Below are 5,549 nucleotides of genomic sequence, written 5' to 3'. Positions count from 1 at the left end.
TTTTTGGTAAGTGCCAACTTTAGCTCATATACAAGGTATTTAACTGAATCTGAATAACATTTTTTAAAATTGAAGTTTCACCTTTTTTAATACTTTATTTTAAAACTAAAGAACAAACTTAAAAATTATTACTGTGGATTATGATATGATTATTTGCGAAAGTAATTCTGTAGTACAGAGATGTGAGTTGCTGCACTGACCCACCTGGGGTGCAAGTATCCCAGGTGTTCAAAACCAAACTAGGACACACTTCTCTCAGGGGAGCAATGCGTTGAATATCCAACTGTTCTGCATTGAAAGGATAGAACACATCTACCCTGGGTTCAAAACCTGCTCTGACACTTAGTAGCTGTGTAACCTTAGACAAGCTGATGAACCCCTCTGTTCATGTTGTATAGCACAACAATCTGTGACTATTTCTTCAACTGTAACAAGGGAGGGCGTTGTGAAGATGAAATGAATGAATCAGTACCTGGGAAGCTCTCAGAACAGTGCCTGGAAGGAGGTGTGAGCAACCATCACACCAGGAAGCTGAGAAGCTGAGACCTCCCCCAGATTATGACTACTTCCCAGCAACCAAAACTGGAGCCTCAGCTTGGCCATTTGGTGGCTTTGGGATTAGACCCAACCTCTTCACCTCTAGAGATCTTGCTTTCCTGTCAAACAGGAAGAATAAGAGTCATGATACCATGATGTTGCAGTGAGGATTAAATTAAAGGAGGCAATAGCTGTAAGTGATTCCTATTGGGCTGGTGCAAATAAAAGTCCTGTTCTTATGATTGCAACAAAAACAGAGAATGGCAGACATCACATCACTAGGCTCTGTCCCCACCGAGGCAAAAATTAAAAGGAGAAAACCCCTGTTACATTTGCTGGAGCTTGGAGCCTTTTTTTTTTTTTTTTGTCAGAGATGTCTCTACTTTCCAAGTTTTTGTTTGGCTCCTTGTCTGGGTAAACATTCTTTTAGAGCATTATTGACTTTGATTTTTCCACATCTCATAAATAGTCTCCTAACATAATTTATCATGCACAATATTTATAGAAAACTTGCCTGGCTGAATGTTGTTTTTAAGACTAACTTGCGCTCACCTCCTGGCAACTGGCTTTGATAAGCAAAGGCCACTAGTCAGCATCTGGATAGAGATAAATCATGCAGAAGAACTTTTGACAGGACCTCTTTACACATTTCATCCATTACTACAGCTCCAGGGGTGAAATGAAAGGTTTTAAATTCTGCCACGTGGCTGACCCAGGTGATGTGCAGGATCCCCTTGGCACTTACAATATCATCAGTGGTTCCAATAAGTTGTCAAAACAATTTAGCCCTGTTTAGACAACAGAATTTTATAGAAATAAAAATAATCTATTTGACCTCACATATCAAGATTTGATTCTCCATGAAATGAGAACAACAACACAAGAGTCATTTGAAAAGAGGTCATGTAGGTTGAATAGAAAAGATTTCATTGCCTTTGGAAGCTGACTGGGGACTCTTAGAGATTCCTGAGGATTATAGACTAGATCTGGAGAAGTAGATGTCTCAAGCACTAATTGAGAACCTACCAGGTGCCAGGTGCATCTAGGTCCATAACCAGGAACCCTCTGGTAGATGCTAGGACTGCCTTTTACAGCTAGGGAGATTGGGCTGCAGCCATGTGTCCTGCTCCAGGAGCACACAGAAAAGCTAGACCCCATCTTCCTGGGTCAGGACTGCTGCCTTTGCTTGGCCTAGCTTCAGTTGGCATCGCCAAACTCAAGTAACTTAGTACAAAGAGGAAAGATACTTCACCTCTTCTATAGGTGTGATCACTAGAAAATATGACACTTACTAGCCACGTGACTTTGGGCAAGTGTCTTTCCTCTCTGGGCCTTCATTTCCTAATGGTTAAATGGTGTCACATGCCACAAGCATATGGATTAAATGAAATGACCTAGTAGAATGAAATGACAACACAGTTGGTATTGCCATTATTAGCCACGTGAATACAGTTTCACATTTACTAATAGTTCTTACAGTTATAATTATCCTGTTTGCCCTCATTGATTCTCAGGGGAGCCACCAAGAATACTCCAGACAGATGAAGTGTCAGCACCACAGTACCCTAAGATGTAGAGGTAGAGCAGTGCACGACAGTACCACACTGACACCCAAAGAGGTCTGACCACCAGCTGTAATGGCCTGAAGTGATGCATTCAGAGGGGCCAGTCAGAGCAGAAGGAAGGTGGTGGGCATGTCCCTAACCCAGGAACCCAAGTAGATGTGTATAGGGCATGGGGTGGTGTGTGTATGTTTTCAATGGCAATACTGCTGTGACCTAAGATATCAATGTGTTCCCAGCGAGCTTTCCCCACCTGCCGTGAGACAGCAGAGTCTGTGCCTAGCTTGAAGGTTTTAACACTGTGTGGTCCATCAGTGGTGCGTCTTTATGCCAATCCATCACCTCACCCCTGGGATCACAAGTTGCTGTGGACATCTGGGATCTGCCAGCTCTGTACACACACCTTCAAAGGCCCGGGCCCTGCTGGTTGTGGCGGGGAGAGAGGAGGTAGCAGGTATGTTCCATCTTATCTGTCACCCAAAGGTGCCATCAGAAGGCTCACAAACCTTTGGTTTGGGAGAATGGATATGCCAGGTGCAGGCCCTGGGTCAGAGCCAGGCCTGTCTTCCTTGGATGTAAGCCGGGAGCTTGTCTGCGGGTTATGACTCATTCAAGCACTGGGTTTTGTCAAGCACTGGGTTTTCCACTTTGTGGGGGATATGGAGCTCCCTGAGTGCCCTGGGGGGTCCTAGAATCTGATTCCCCTCAGCATTCTACAGAAACGTGGAGATTGTCCTATCATTCTGGAGTTCAAGGCTAGAGGTCAGAGCCCCCAGTTCCAGATAAAAGTACCCTGTGAGTTCTTCTCTCATGCTTTGTTTAAGCTCTGACTTCAGGGACTGATGCAACTCTGTGTGCCCTTGATTTCCCATCTAAGAAGGGCCAGCGTGACACCCTGACCCTCTCCACACAGTGAGAGGAGTTGAGGGAAGAAAAGTCAGACACACCAAGAGATGGACCCCACCCATCACCTACCACCTCTTAGTGGGCAAACAGGTAAAGAGTGCTCCTGTTTTAACATCCTATAAAGAATGGACTGACTAAATTTAGTTCAAAGCAGTCATTTTGAAAGTAAACCAGGTTGTATTTTTATATCTCATTTCTTGAAATAACAAGAACTTGCCTTTTCTTGAAATAACAAAAAGATTTGCTTTGTATTTCTCAGTCTCCATGTCTCCACCTCTTGGGAAGAGGAACAGGTGAAAGGAGAGGAAGGCAGGGCAAACAAGATGGGGTAGAGACCCTAGTGGACAGAGAGAGCCCCCAGATAACACAGGCAGGTGCTGGCAGTGGCGGCCTTGGTGACATGGTGAAGGTGGGGGTGGGGCAGGCACATGAGAGTCTGCCCCTGGGGGCACAATGATGGAGAAGAGTCCTTATTAATTAGGTATTCCAATCATAACTGGATTTTCCTAGACAAGAAGGCATGATTGACACCCTAGTACCAGTTCAGGGAGGGTCCTATTGAAATTGACAAGAGTCAAAAAACAATGGTGTTGTGCAGAGGCCACAAGTCTCCATTTCTGGATTCTGCTAATGCGGATGCCCATAACACAGGCTTGACTGACTAAGGTTGGGCTTATTAGCTTAATTTTATTTTACCAGTAGTTAAGTTTCATCATCAAATGAAATGGGAGTTTCATTTTCCATAAATGTTCTGGATTATGTCGATTTTCCCTCTGAAACTCTGAATCACACTGTTCACACCCTGCCTTTCTCCAACACTGCAAGGGAAACAGTCTTGTCTATTTCCTCTGAGAGCCCTGGTTACCTCATCTCCCATTTCCAGTCCTTCCTAGAAGATAAAAGTTGGAAAGTGACTTAACCTTAGTTCTGGAAGAATATAACAGTGCCCACAGGCCTCTGCTATAATATTGGATGTCTCTCACTCCTAGTCAGTGAACACAAGTAACTGTAAAGCCTCTTAACAACTTCTAGATATTCTTTGTCTGAATGAGGAGAACTGTCAGTCCCAGGTTGGGTCTAGCTCTTGAACATTTTCAATTAGATCCACCCAGGATTCTTAAAATTTTGAATTATTTGAGGAACCTCCATACTGTTTTCCATAGCCATGGTACCAATTTGCAATCCCACGAACAATGTATGAGGGTTCCCTCTTCTCCACATCCTTGCCAACACTTGTTGTTTTTTTATTTATTCGTGATAGCCATTCTGAAAGGTGTGAAGTGATATCTCATTGTGATTTTAATTTGCTTTTCTCTGGAGGGCTGGGGGAGGGAGGGAGCAATTGGGGGGGATCATTTTATGAACTATATAGATGTCTAACCAATGTTCTGTATATTTGAAACTAATTTAAATAAATAAATTTTTTTTTAAATTTAAAATTAATTATCACTATTTAAGAAAAGTTGAGATTTTACATAAAGATCTAGATTTCTAGTTTCTCTTAAAAAATCAAAGTGTCTGGCAATGCTGGCAGATTTCTGACCTGGCAATCAGTGGCCATGCCAGCACCCTCATGGGTGCTGCCTTGCTGGCCCCTGTAGCCCTTGGTGATATGGTGAAGGTGGAGGTGGGGTAGGCACATGAGTGTCTGCCCCCAACTTTACTAACTACCAACTAAGCCCACCAGCCTTCCATCTAAAGCTATAAGAATTCTTCACCCGGAATTTATCTAGGGTCTATTCGGGATTCTGTGTGCATTTCTCTCTGTATGAAGTGGGGTTTGTGGAGAGTCCTTCTAATTATAATGTCTTATGAATCCTTGATGCCTCTTCAACAGATGTCCTCTTATTCTTCCTGAGAGAAGCTCAAATGTGTATCTGTTGGCAATAAGCTTTAGGAGATGCTGGCAGACTCCTCTAACCAAGGAATAAACCTGGACAGGTCTGAGAGAGAATGATGGCACATTCATCCCCTTAGCCAGCACCTGGATCAGGGCAGATATGTGACACAGACCACCTGTGTGGTGTGAGGGGAAGTACTGGGTGCTTCTGGAAAATTTCCCCTTACCCTATTATAGAGAGGTAAGAAACCATCATCATGTCCTCTGATTAATCTTCTGAGTCTGGTTTGCAAAGAGTCAGGACAAGCTTATTTTCTCAGAAAGGTCACACATAAAGAGAAAAGGAGCCTAGATCCTCAAAGGCCTCATTGAACTGCTGAATTAGCCACACAAAATCACCCTACCTGAGATTTCTTATATGAATTTGTTAGTTGTTTGAGCAACTTTGACAGTTACTTGCAGCTAAAAACATTCTTTCCACACTTTGGAGCTCTCAAGATTTTATGACAAGTGCTGACCTCAAGGCCTTTCAAGTTCTTCCTGGGTCTGCAGAGCTTTGATCTGTTTGCTAAATCAAAGTTCCACACAATAGTTCTAGGGGCAAAACTCTGCTTCCCCCACACGTATTGGAAGAGAGGGGAATCTTCTAGATAGACTATTTCTAGTGAAAGTGTAGGCCTCCCTCTTCAGGTGCTGATGATGAG

The sequence above is a fragment of the Pteropus alecto genome, unplaced genomic scaffold (genome assembly GCF_000325575.1).
Source record: "Pteropus alecto unplaced genomic scaffold, ASM32557v1 scaffold45, whole genome shotgun sequence".
In the NCBI taxonomy this organism is placed as follows: domain Eukaryota; kingdom Metazoa; phylum Chordata; class Mammalia; order Chiroptera; family Pteropodidae; genus Pteropus; species Pteropus alecto.
This window is presented reverse-complemented; position numbering follows the sequence as displayed.